The sequence below is a fragment of the Carettochelys insculpta genome, chromosome 28 (assembly GCF_033958435.1).
Source record: "Carettochelys insculpta isolate YL-2023 chromosome 28, ASM3395843v1, whole genome shotgun sequence".
In the NCBI taxonomy this organism is placed as follows: domain Eukaryota; kingdom Metazoa; phylum Chordata; order Testudines; family Carettochelyidae; genus Carettochelys; species Carettochelys insculpta.
Window position 1 is genome coordinate 5893351 of NC_134164.1, and position 14297 is coordinate 5907647.

At 51.4% G+C, this 14297-nt stretch overlaps 1 protein-coding gene across 6 annotated transcripts in view; it reads right to left on the bottom strand.

Moving 5' to 3' along the window:
• Window positions 1–14297, bottom strand: part of STAT3 (signal transducer and activator of transcription 3) — a 34972-nt gene that overhangs the window by 15583 nt on the left and 5092 nt on the right. The gene's annotated exons all lie outside the window — the stretch shown is intronic.

The window sequence follows — 14297 nt, forward strand, 5'->3', positions numbered from 1 at the left end:
CAGCAAATGACCCCTAAGGGCACCTGCAGCGTGGTCACAGAATGACAGGGTTGGCAGAAACATTCATCCAGTCCAAACCCCTGCTAAAAGCAGGGCCAATCCCAACTAAACCAGCCCAGCTAGGAACCGATCAAGCCGGGACTTAAAAACCTCCAGAGATGGAGGTTCCACCACCTCTCTCAGTAACACATTCCAGCGCTTCGCCACCCGCCTGGGGAATCAGTTTTCCCTTATATCCACCCCAGACCTCCCCCACCACAACTTGAGACCCCCGCTCCTCATTCTGTCACTTGTCACCGATAGCTCAGTGGTTTGAGCACTGGCCTGCTAAACCCAGTGTCAATCCTGGAAGAGGCCATTTAGGGGTCTGGGGCAAACAGATTAAAAAAAACCATCAGGGGAGGGGAGATGGTGTTTGGTCCTGCCAAGAGGGCAGGGGATGGGACTCAATAACCCCCCCGAGGTCCCTTCCAGCTCTGTAAGATGTGTATCTCCATAGAACGTCCTCTTTAGGGCCCCCCTTCAGGGAGTCGCAGGCTGCTATCAAATCGCCCTTTGCTCGTCTCTTCTGTAGACGACATAAACCTTAATCCTCAGCCTCTCCTCACAGGTGACTCCTTCAGCCCCTGATCGTTTTCCTGGGCTCTCTCCCCTGTGTCCACATCTTGGTCACACCTGTTTCTGGTGGAGGATGCTCTGCTGGAGTCACTCAATCCTCACAGGCCTATGGGTAAAGGTCCAAGCCAGGTTTTAACGCCGCCACCCCCTATTCAGTCCGGCTCCGAGCCCCATGGGCAGGTCATCTGGAAGGGAGGCATCCCTGGGTTTCATCTTAGCCCACGGTTGGGTTTCACTCGTTAATGCCAATCAAAATCCCCATGGCTAATTTTGAACTCAGCAGAAAGAGAACGTCCCTGTCTTCCCCAGAAGCGCTCCTTGGCTTCGCTATCACCCCTCCGGCCACAGGAGACACCGTCACCGAGCAGCCCCACAGGCGCGGCTCCCCAGGGCGAAGGGGAGGGGTAGGGATTGCCAGAAAGGTGCGTGCGTCAGTTTTCCCCACACCTAGCACTACTGGCAGAGGGGTGGAGGGGCTACATTTGCTCTCTGAACAGACTAACGAATGGGATGAGGCCGGGGGGCGGGGGGTCTCACTTGGCTGCCTGCCCGGAATGAGTCATTAAGAGACTGGCTGAAACGGCCTGACCTGGGGGCCAAAGAGACAGCAGGGAAGCTGCAGAGACCCCCCCAAAGCAGAGCACAAGGGACTGTGAAGGGCGGTGGGAGCTCAGGAATTGCTCAAGGGGAAAGGCAGGGGGGCTGCAGCTCTGCATGGCCTGCCCTGGAAACAGAGGGTCTGGCACACTCCCGAAGACTGACAGACGCTGGGGCATAGCTCTGAGCCTGCGGATCCAGGCCCCAAGGGCCAGCCGCTGTGGGCTGGACGATAATGGGTGAGCATGACCAGCCCGCTGGCTGCAGGTAACACTTGGCAGGATGAGCTGCGAAAGCTGGCAGGGGAGGACTGCGACAAGGGAGGGATTTTATTCCCCCCAGTTAGCGTGCATGGGTTCCTACTGTCCTGTAGTAACACCAGGTGCGTGCCTCAGTTTCCCTCGGCACAGCACCAGTACACAGCGGTGAAGGGAGTTTCAGAGTGATGACTTCCCACACCTAGGCCAGGCCCTCCCTGCTCTTTGTAACCTCGGCCACCAGGTGACCCCTTTCTTCCCTGGGAAGCAGAGCACAGGGGGAGGAGGGGCCGGGCTGGTTGGAATTGGAACTGGGCTGTGGAGTGGGGCAGTCCGGTCTGACTGGAGAAGGAGGAAGAGGGGTCAGGGCCCAGCTCAGGACCCCCTCCCCAGGCGGACGGTGCTGACAAGTCTGTTCTACACTGTGTCCCTGTCGCCTGATAACTTGTCTGCTCTCCCTGCTGAGTGAGTCACATCTGACGGCAGATGGGGAGGCAGAGCCTGGTGCCCCCACCCCCACACTCCAGGACAAGGGCCAAGTGCACCGACTAAGGGATTTAGAGACACTGGAGGAATAAAACCCCCAATGCGAGAACCGAGCCAATCTCCTGATCCACCCTCTCACAGGTGCACCTGCCACGGGACAGAAACGTGGCCGAGAAGCAGCTGGCAGGGCAAGGCAGAGCTCCTGCCCCGAGCGCCAGGGGGCAGCTGCCCTCTGACGGTCACAGTGCCCCCTCGTGCAGTCAGCCTACGCTCTCCTCCTGCGTGGGCCTGTGCCGGCCCCCTGCGCGGGAGTGAAATCTTCCTGTGACACAGGGGCAAGACCCACGCTGGTTGTCAGGAACCACAGACCAGGGTGCCCGCCCCAGGTTTCGCCGGCCGGTCCCTGGCAGCAGACACACACGGCTCTCGCGTTTCCACGCTGAGTCAGAGGCCTCGGCTCCCGCCACCGCTGAGGTTACGAGGCCAAGGCGGTGAGAACATCAAACGAGAGGCCAGGACATCCTGTCACAGCACTTCTGCTGCCCTCCGGCTGAGATGCAGCTGCACCCTGGGGCCAACCCGGGCCCCAGCAGCAGGGGAGAGCAGCTCCCAGGCCTTTGCATGGGGCAAGTTCAACCCCACTGAGGGGGAGAATCAGTTTCCTAGAACGTATAGAACCCCAGGCCTTGGAGGAGAGGTCAGCAAGTCCAACAGCCGGCTCAAAGCAGGACCACTACGCAGCCCATCTGCAGGGGTCTTCTGGGTCCGAGAGCCCCCGGCCTCCCCTTTTGCCTGTCTTCCCATATGCAGAGCAGCTGTTTCTCAGCTGTTTTCGGCGGCTGGCCAGAGAGCGACACCATTTCAGTTCATCGACACAGAAAGCGAAAGCAAGATTCGCTTGGGAGAGCCATTTCCTGCGCTCTTCTGCTTTGGGCCAGCGCCAAGTACGCGGCCAAAAATCGTCTAGCTGTTTAAACAAGCTATCGAGTGGGATCCCCAGCCATGGCCCCGGCCCTGGGGACCCCACCGGTAGTCATGCTTCCCTTAGAGCAGGATGACTCGCTATCTTCTGCTTATTTGGGGGTTGGAACTCAGCTCTTTCCTTTGGTTAGTGGCAAAGCACAGCCTTGAAGCATGTCCGTTAATTAAAGCCCCATCACGCTGCAGGACGCAACAGAACTGCGATTAATCCGGCTGACCGGCGGCTTGCCAGCTGTAAGCGCTGATAACGTGTCAAAGAATATTTTACTATCCCTTTATGAAAACTATGGTACCCCCACATCTTGAATACTGTGTACAGATGTGGTCTTCTCACCTCAAAAAAAAAAAAAAAAAAAAAAAAAAAAGATATTTTGCCATTAGCAAAGGTTCAGAAAAGGGGAACTAAAATTATGAGGGGTTTGGAACGGGTTAAGTATGAGCAGAGGTTAAAGAGACCAGGACTTTTCAGTTTAGCAAAGAGCAGATGATAGAGGTATATAAAATCATGAGTGATGGGAGAGGGCGAATAAAGAAGAGTTCTTTACTTGTTCCCATAATATAAGAACTAGAGGACACTGAATGAAATTAACGGGCAGCAGGTTTAAAGCTTTTAACATTTAGTTGTACTGGCATCAGATTTCGTTTGTATTGTTGTTTGACAGTCAGCACATCAACATGCATCTGACCAACCCTCCTCCTTCATCCAGGCACCAATGAGGAATTACGTAGGAAGATACAGCCGAAAGAGAACCTGCTACAGAAGGTTATAAAACAGAAGCTACAACTACTTGCACACATATTTGCAGAATGAACAACGAGTGAAAAATCAAGACTCTAGTATTCGGCATAATGGACGGTTCGAACAGGAGAGGCCGACCCCCCAGAGAATGGATAGATGATATAGTAGATTGGTGAGGAGCTAGTCTACAGAAACTAAGCCACTCTGCACTGGACAGGGAAAGATGGAAGGAAATAGTGAGAGAAGCATCAGGCACCAAAGGGCGCTGAGCCCACAGTTATTGATGATGATGATGAGGTTTAAAACTAATAAGAGAAAGTTCTTTTTCACCCAGCCCACAGTCAACCTGTGGAACTCCTTGCCAGAGGAGGCTGTGAAGGCCAGTGTTATAAGAGTTCAGAGAAGAGCTAGATAAAGTTGTGGAGGTTAGGTCCATAAAAGCCAGGGGGTAGGAATGGTGTCCCCGGCCTCTGTTTATCACAGGCTGGACACGGATGGCAGGAGACAAATTGCTTGTTCATTGTCTTTGGTCCTGCCCCTCTGGGGCACCTGGCACTGGCCGCTGTCGGCAGACGGGACGCTGGGCTAGATGGACCTTTGGTCTGACCCAGCAATGGCCATTCTTATGTACAACAGACGAGTGCACCTGCTCCCTGGGTAACATGACAAATAGTGTCTCCCTTTTGCTAAGGGCCTGCGGAGGGTGACGTCGCTCAGCAAGGCTATGGCTGCCATGCCAGACTCTGAGGATCTGCCCAATCACCAATGCTGGCACAGCCTGGGTCTGTGCAACCAAGGGAGAGGGAAAGGGGGCTGCAGGCAGACACACGGGTTTGTGTTCCGCACGCTGGAAATATAACGGCTGCAGCCGTTTGGGTTTGGATGGTCAGAGGGGCCCAGTCCTTGGAGCTGCACTGGACTTGCCTCGACACGCCACTGTTCTGAGGCAAGACCCGGCTGCTTGGCCGGTACCTCACTTTCAGCTCTTGATTCAGCCGGAGCCCTGAGCACGGCCTTGGCCCTCATTCGTTCCAGGACAGCGTGTTGCACTGAGCGAGGGGAGGCGGCGTGCACCCATCCGGGGGAGACACGCGTCTCAGGGACTCTATCAGGATTCCTGGCACCAAAGCTGCTTCCAGATTCTCCCCTGCAGCTGGCAGTCAGGGCAACTCCAGCGCAGAGGGCCAGGACGTGCGTGGATTCCCATCCCACTCAGCCTCTGGGCACAGCCTTCCCCAAAGTAACAGACAGCTTGCAACCCCCCCAATACACACCCTGCTCATGCCACTGCCTCGCTCTGGGCAAAGGCAGAGCAAATCCCGACCCACAGGCCAAGCCCACGTTGTCGGAGGCTGAGACACGCATTGGGGAGCAATGGGCACGTCGTCCCCAGGAGGATCCCCACCCCCATACAAACCCACCTACACCCCTCACAACATGATGTGCCTGCGGGCTTTAACAGGACAGGGTAAAGTGCCACCGTCGCCTTGTGCAGCCTGGGGCAGCCACCGAGCCCAAGAAGAGTAAGAAAAACTCAAGGAGCCAAACCTGATAACCCAGCTCTGGCGTTCCCTGCAAGCTGAGCCCTTGGGAGGCTGCCCAGGAGAGATTCAGGAGCTGTCCAGCTGATTAGCAGCGCGCCCACCGCCGGCAGCCTGTGTTTCTATAGGTGGTGCACATAAAACTTATTCCACACACAGATGGAAAAAAGAAGCCGGAGCCAGCCAGCCTGTTGCGAGTACTAAATTACAGTCAGGTTCTAGCGCCTCACCCCGCCCCAGCCTGGAAAGGGTTAATTTCCCCACCTGCCTCAGCCGTGCTGTTAGGAGCCTCAAGCTTGCTAGGTCGGCTGTTACGGCCTCCCCAGAGCAGCACGCACAGCAATAGCCACGTGGCCAGGACTCAACAAGGGAACTCGGCAGCGCCAGGCCCACGCGCTGGGCTAGTGAGGTTTGTATGTTGCACAGGCCTGGGGGGAGCTCTGTGCAGGGGATGACTTTCCCACAGGAGCAATTCGAACCAGCCAGGAATGTGCAGCACAGCACTCGTCAGAGCCAATTCCCGACAAGAGAAACCGACGTTTACACGGCTACGGCCCCGATCCAGCAAAGCACTTAAGCACATGCCAAGCGTCTGTGATGGGGTACAGGGGTCGCCGAACACTGCACCCCGTCTGCAGGCAGAAGTGACTCTCACTCGGCAGCAACGAAGGGTCCTGTGGCACCTTATAGACTAACAGAAAAGTTTTGAGCATGAGCTTTCGTGAGCACAGACTCACTTCATCATTACTTCTCACTCAGCAGGTAGAACAGGAAGTTTATTAGAGGACAGAGGCCCAGTTTCTCACAGAAGAGTCAGTGCAGCAGTCAGAGGCAGTCATTCCAACCCATCCTGGGGAGAGGACCCCGAGGGGTGCCCCTCTGGGATGTAGCTTCCCCCCTCACCAGGCTGGCTGCCTTCCAGCTCCCTCTCCCCTCCAGCTTCTAACTGCCGCCCCAGAATCAAACCCAGCTCGGCTCCTCCCTGCTCTTTGCTCAGGGCAGAGGTGGTACCTGCCAGCCTAGGTTATAGCCCCAGGGTCATCCTTAGCCGCTGGGAGCTGCTCTGCTTGTCTCAGGCACGCACTCCCCCGACTCCATCACAGCTTCAAACAAACAAAGGTCTTGAACCATGATCCAAGCTCCTAACGCCCGACCTGGCAGACTGAGCACAGCTGTGGCGGGAGCCTGGCCTGCCCAAGGCAAGGTGGGGCGGGGGGGACCATGGAGCTGTAGGAATCTTTCGTTCAGAAGTCAGAGACTCAGAGCTGAGCCTTGCGTACCAACCAGTACCTGCACTGCGAACCTTACCCACCCACCAGCTCCCTCAGCACCAGCCACAAGACTTCCCCGTGCTTGGGAATAAAGGAGCAAACCGATTACGCAGTGTCGGCCGCTCAGATTCGAAAAGGGAGTCCCAGGGTGCTCAGCTCCAAAGCTGCTCTCAACTCTCCAGAGCGGGGTGTCTTAAAACTATGTTCCGAAAAGCACTAGTGTTCCATGAGCAGCTCGCAGGTGTGCCTGGGGTGTTTGGAAAAATACACTGAGGCTTCTGTTATTAAAACCAGATACAAGGTTGCTTCTCCATTGCTAGGATACCTGATTATATTACTTTTGTTTTTGCTGGCTATGGGGCTGTTTTGGTTATTTTCTGGCCTGAACTTTTTTTTTTTTTTTTTTTTTGGGGGGGCGGGGGGGGGGGGTCCCATAAGTGTTCTGCATAAAAAAAAAATCTTTGGTGTTCCATGTTCTGAAGAGGTTTAAGAAGCATTGCTCTGGAGCAGGGGTGAGCAAACGTTTTATGTTGGGCCCCCACTTTTCATCCCTGCAATTAGCAGCGCCCCCCCCCGCCAACCGATCTACTGTATTCCAACCCAGTGGATATTTCGGTTATGTGCATTAAAAAAAAACCCTTTTGGCAAGTGTAAGAAAATCATAGAACCATAGAACACTAGGACCGGAAGGGGCCTCAAGAGGCCATCGAGTCCAGTCCCCTGTCCCGACAGCAGGACCAACCACTATCGACACCATCCCTGACAGACATCTATCTAATCTGTTCTTAAATATCTCCAGCGAGGGAGATTCCACAACTTCCCTTGGCAACTTATTCCAGTACTTGACCACCCTGACAGTTAGGAACTTTTTCCTAATGTCCAGCCTAAACTTCCATTGCTGCAGCTTAAGTCCATTGCCTCTTGTTCTCTCCTCAGAGGCCAAGAAGAACAAGTTTTCTCTCTCCTCCTTATGACACTCTTTAAGATATCTGAAAACTGCTATCATGTCCCCCCTCAATCTTTTCTTTTCCAAGCTAAACAAGCCCAATTCTTTCAGCCTTTCTTCATAAGTCATGTTCTCCAGACCTTTTATCATTCTAGTTGCTCTTCTCTGGACCTTCTCTAATTTCTCCACATCTTTCTTGAACTGGGGTGCCCAGAACTGGACACAATATTCCAGCTGAGGCCTAACCAGCGCAGAGTAGAGCGGAATAAATAAGTATGTAGAAGGTAAAAAACTTTATTCATCTGTACGTCAGTATGAACAGACCTACATAAAAACATGACAGGTTGAACCTCTCTAATCTGGAACTCTCTTATCTGGCAACATACGTAATCTGGCACGATTTTAGTTAGCCAGATGGCCACACCCATGACAAGTGGTTATGTTTCCCGTGGTCCCATAAAGTTTGTTTACAGCCACTAGTCCTGGCTCTCAGTGTTCTGTGTTATTTAACTGTAATTTACCCCAAATGTCTTCCAAGAGCCCAGTCAGCAGGGAAATGTTGATAAAGTGCTAGACCAGCATTTCTCTAAGTGCGACCCGCAGCCCAGGACCAGTCTTTGGGGGGGAAAAAAAAAAAAAAGAAAACTGGTCCTTATAAAAAATATACAAATTATCATGCACGATCCTATTAATTTGGTACATTTCATATCTTCCCACACAATTAAGGTAACAACGAGTTAGGCACTTAAGTATTTTATATTGAGATTTACATTATGTACTCTTATTATTGTGAATAAATAATAAGTGGTGACAATTTATTCATTTTTTCCAGTCTTAAATAGTTTTACAGGAGTTTCTATTTTTGGGCTGCGAAAAAAAAAAGGTACTAAAAAAAAAAAAAAAAGATGGGGTCCAGCTCTATAAAGTTTGGGAAACTCTGTGCTAGATAATAATGACCTCCTGTGGCCTGGCAAATTCGTCCGGCACCGGTCGAGTTCCGAGGCTACTGGAGGAGAGAGGTTCAACCTGTAACATATTTCTACATGTTTAATGAGATGGATGAGCCCTTAGGAAACTTCATGGCCCCCACCTTTTCACACTCGTGCTCTACACAAGGCCAACTCCCAGCTCCCCTCTGGGTGTTTGGCAAGACCTGCCCTCTCCACAGAAGGTTTCCGATAAGTTCCCTACCTTCACCTTTAAGGGCTCTGCACCATCCCAGAACAGCCAGTTACGTGACTTTATCAGGGTGCTGGTCCACGCCCTCGCCCCAAACCAGGTTCTACTGTGATGTTCGTCTCCAGTTTCCCTCCAGGACTGCTGCAGGGAATGAGCCACGCTCGCCTTACAGTAAATGCGAGAGGCGGAGACTGGCAGGAACCACAACAGAAAGGAGGAAGAAACGCTGGGTTGTATTCCATGTGTGTCAGTGGGAATCAAACAAAAACTAGCAGGGGGAACTGTAGCTGGTTCGCTGGACGAGCTGCAGCCCTGCGAAGGCGGGAGCTCAACCAGACACAGCTAAAGGTCGTTCGCTCACTGCAAAAGGTCAGCTGAGCCAACCTCCTCAAGGGTAATTTTGCTTTTAAACAAAGGTTTCAGCGTTGGGCGAGATCTGAAAAATCCCGTCTTGTGTCAGCTCAGTCTCAGGCCAGAAGCGGGGGAGCGAGAGAGGCAGATGGGAGGTGGGGCAGGAACTGGGGTTCACCGTCCCTGAGAAAGGCCAGGGGTCAGCAACCCACAGCACAGGTGCCGAGAGCAGCGCACAAGGCAAATTTTATCAGCACGTGAGGGGGAAGCTCAGCCCTGCCCCTCCTCCCCCATGCAGCCGGGAGCTGGCTCAAAGCCATGCCCCTGTGGATTAACAGACCACCAGCTAATGCCACCAAGCGCCACCTCCATGGTAAAACTCGGCCTCTTCATTTATTTACTAACGAAGCTGTTGCCAGTAGGACTATTAGTGACTTAAAAAAACAAACAAACAAGTATCACCAGCCCTCGGCCTGCACATAGAGGACAAAAGGTCAAACACAGGCAGTTCACGGGCAGCCCTTCTGCAGCAGTTCAAAGGGGCCCAGAGCTCAGGCTGGCACAGCTGCGGCTCCAGGTCCCTTTGCAATGCCAGGCCTCTGTGCGCTCCCTCTCCCCATCAGCAGGCCTGATGGTAAGCAGCTGTGGGGACAGCCCAGGACACACTAAGGCAATCAGAGCCAACATGCCAGGACAGGCTGAAAGTCGGGAAAGCCTGACGAGGTGGCAGCAGGAGAGGTGGCCTGTGAGAAGTTACAGGAAGCATCAGATCCCAACACACACACACACACACACACCCCCAAGCTGCTTCCTGCCACCCTCAGAGAAAAAGCACAGGAGCCAGAGATGAGAACCGCCCCCCGCCGCACTCCCAGCCTGGGTTGATTTCTGTAAGCCCTGGAGCTGCTCCGGTTGCACAGCCTGGGCACGAGGACGCACAAATCACACACAGTGGACCACAGCAAGAACAGCTGCGTCTTCTGTTTCTGTTTGAATAAACAGCCAAAGGCCACGGTCTGAAGAAAGAGAAACTCATCAAAGCCTCATTTCCAGGAACAGGCAGCTGTCGTCCCACCTCTGCATAGCAGGGGGCCAGACCCTGGAAACCGCGTGTGTGACAAAACAGCACGTAGGAGGATGTTATCCCCCTGGTTAAGCTGCATGTGCTTCCTGCTGTCCTGTAGTAACACCGGGTGGTGCCTCAGTTTCCCTAGGCACAGCATCGGCCCCGGTGGTGAGGGGCATTTCGGTGAGACAACGTCTCCCATGTACACAATATAACTCCATGAAATGCAGCCTTTTCCCCCGACTCAGGGTTCCCTGTTCATGCACCAAAAGATCATATCAGCCAGGGTGAACTGATTTAAATCAAGTTACCAAAAAGCTGGGACTAACTGTGCTTGGAGTTGAACTCACCGGCACTTCTGTTTCTATGAGAAAGCAAGTGTAGAATGGGGTTCCCTTGGGAAAGCTGAGTTAGGCTCAACTAAAATAGGGAACAGATTTATGGCATCACCATTATGGTCTGTGGCCATCATGTTCGAAAATAAGGGCCACATATTGGGTGCGTCTACACTAGCCGGCTACTTGGAAGTAGCTGGCACAATGTCGAAATAGCGCACGGCATGTGTAGACATTCCGTGTGCAATTTCGACGTTGAAATCGATGTTAGGCGGCGAGACGTCGAAATTGCTATTCCTATCTGAAGATGGGAATAGCCCTCGACTTCAATGTTCAACGTCAAAGTAGGGCATGTGAAGACGATCCGTGTCCCGCTACGTTGACATAGCGGGGTCCTCCATGGCGGCCATCAGCTGAGGGGTTGAGAGACGCTCTGCCCAGCCCCTGCGGGCTCTGATCACCGTGTGCAGCAGCCCTTAGCCCAGGCCTTCTGGCTGCTGCAGCTGGGGGTCCATGCTGTGTGCACAAGGTCTGCAACCGGTTGTCAGCTCTGTGGACCTCGTGCTGTGCAGGTCGAGTGTGTCTGGGAGGGGCCCTTTAAGGGAGCGGCTTGCTGTTGCCCAAGAAGGGCTAGCTCAGCCTGTGACCCCATCCGCAGGCTTTGCTGGCCCCTTATTTTGATGGGGAGCGCTTGTGTGTGTGGACGCTCCACATTTCCTTCTGGGGGCGGCTCCTTTCGACATTCCCCGTCGCTAACTCGACGTTGAACGTTGACAGCACCAAGCCCTGAAGGACGTGTAGATGATACGCGTCAAAGTAGCCTATTTCGATGTTCTTACTTTGACGTAGTGTGTTAGTGTAGATGCAGCCATTATGTCATATAAGATAAAAAAACAACCAAGGCAACTGGGAACTCTAGATTTCTCTTACCGTGCTGCATGCTTGGGAGACGTTCTAAACAAGCCATAAGGATTGGCTAAGCTAAACTTCTTCTCCCCCCTCCCCCCCCCCCCCCCCCCACATTCAACACAGCAAACAGCTTGAGAATTTACTTTGCAAATTACTCTTATACTAACAAGCACAGAAAGGGTCTTGACGAATGAGGCATTGCAAAGCGACTTATTTAAGGTGGTAACCATTTGAGCCACTCAGCCACACCCCCATCACTTTCTCCCAAAAACTGCAGAGAGATGGCTGTGTTAGTCTGTACCCACGCAAAACAGAAAGCAGTCCTGTAGCACCGCAAAGACAAACAGTATTATTTATTCGGGGACGGGCTTTTGTGGGACAGACCCAGATCCGAGGAAGCAGGTCTGTCCCACAAATGCTCATCACCTAATAAATAATATTGTTGGTCTCAGAGGTGCTACATGACTGCTTTTTTTTTTTTTTTTTTCCTCCTTCAGTTTTGTCCCAGTAAGCAGTTTTCTTTATGATGTTTCACTCTTGCAACTAGGTCCTGTCTTCCCTTCTTGCACTGCTTACATTTGACATTTTCCTTTTTACCCAGGGAGCGAACTTCCCCAAAATATTCACAGGCACGGTCTCTTATGCCCAGAAGCCACGACAGTTTGTGTGTGGTCGAAGTGCGAGGGAATCTAGGAATGTGCGTGTGTAATGAATAACGTCTCCCCCCCACCCCCCCGTGAAATCCACTCCACTGATCCTTTCTAGACTGCCTCTGTCCTCTGCTATACATTGTCTCTGTCAGCTTCTCTGCAGTGGTTGGCTGAGGTCCACCACCACATAACCACAGAACAAAACCAAACTTATCCAGCTTGTTTCTCTCTTTGAACATGTTACTTTTCAGTCTACTGAGAAACAGAAATTGAAAGGTATCAGAGAGGTAGCTGAGTTAGTCTGTATCTTCAAAAACAACAAGAAGTCCTGTGGCACCTTATAGATTAACAGATATTTTGGAGCATCAGCTTTCGTGGGCAAAGACCCTCATCTGATGCCCACGAAAGCTGATGCTCCAAAATATCTGTTAATCTATAAGGTGCCACAGGACTTCTTGTTTTTGAAGAAACTGAAAGAACTTTCAAGCAGCAAGAGCTAGTACAGGTTGAACCTCTCATTGGACACCCTTGGGACCTAACCCGTGCTGAATGATGGTATTTGCCCAACCATGGGAGGTCAATACCGTCTAGCAGTGTTACCAACACTTCCACTGCTTGCTTACAAGACATTTGGGGTAAATTACAGCTAAACAACAGCCCAGAACACCAAGAGCCAGGACTGGTGACTGAAAACAAACTTTATGGGACTGAGAGGAATTTGGCCACACCCATGATAAGTGGTCACCCAGCTAATTAAAATCATGCTGGATTACAGATGTTGCCAGACAAGAGAGTGCTGGACTAGACAGGTTCAACCTGTAATTAAACTGGATAGGCTAAAGCCATTAAGTCATTTATATAAGACTGTCAGTGTGTTCATGGAATGTCTGAGATGAGATTTAATTGTAACTGCTAGTTTTAAATGAGAAATTTAGTACTTTGATTTTTTAACAAAATATAAATATTCAGTTTAAAAAAAAAATCATGTTTTAAGTCACCGATTTTTATCCACCCTGCTATCAACCCTCCTGGCCACAGGGTTACACTGGGAACTCTTGTGCAACTGATTATCCAGCATGAGCCCCCAATCTTCCGAGTCCTTGTTTGCCAGTGCAGAGCCCTCCCACCTTGGAGGTACTGCTGAAAGCTCATAGGGCCTAGGAGCTGCCACTTACGTGTAGCCATATTAAAACGTACATTATCTGCTTGAACCAAACGATCCAGACTACTCTGTTTCAGTGAGTTGTCCCCTTCAGTGTTTACCACTCCCCTCATCTTTGGGGATCTGTTCGCTTGATCACTGATTTCATGTTTTCTTCTGGGTTATTGATACAAACCTTAATTGGCACCAGGCCAAGAGCGAATCCCTGCAGACCCCTCCTACGAACGGGCCTGCTCATTGGTCCCTATTGACAATTACTTTGCGATCAGCTAGTTTACCCCAATGCGAGTTTTACATTGCTCTAGTTCAAAAAAAAAAAAGGGGGGGGGGTCATGCAATACAAAGTCTTACAGAAGTCTGTGCTCTCAATATTGTTGCTTTTATCATCCAAATTTTAGTTGCTTAAAAAAAATTATGGTTGCGCAGGCTCTATTTTCCATGAACTGATTATTCATTACATCAGCCTCTCTTAATTCTATATAATTAGTCCTGTATCAGCCACTCCCATTGTTTTGGTGGAAGTCTATAATTAACTGAGTTGACCCGTTTACCCTTTTCAGATACTGGCACAACATTTGCTCCTTCCAATCCTCTGGCATTTCGCCAGGGCTCCATAAGTTATTGAAAAAAAAATTAACAGTCCACTGAGCACCTCAGCCAGCTCTTTTAAAACTCTTGTGTGCAAATTATCCACACCTGCTGACTTTAAGATGGCTAAGTTTAGTATCTGATGTTTAACATCTTCCTAAGCAACTACTGAAACTGAGTGATTCACCATACATAGGCTGTGATTGTATCATGTAGCGTTTCCCCATAAACACATAGCAAATATTTATTGAACGTGTCTCCCTTTGCTGCATCACCATTGACAATTGTATGTACCGCTCTTGGGCCTGGCACCACTGCAGCCACCTACGGCAGGGGCTTGTGCTGGTAACTAAAGCCCCACACAGACAAGCCGCAAGAGAAAGCAGGAAGAGCTTACCCATCTCTCTCCAGCCTTCAGATCCCTGGCATTATAAAAGCTTTAATTTGACCGACCTTGAAGTTTTAATGGGGGTCCCTTTCCCCATTAACCAAGACGTGCTCCTGCTCAACCTCTCGAACCTAGGTTTAAAGATCTGAGGGATGAACCTTTCCGACTCTGCTTGACTTCCGTCTCTGTGTGGTTAGCCTTTCCTTTCATCTCTGGAACAGAGCCAGCATTTA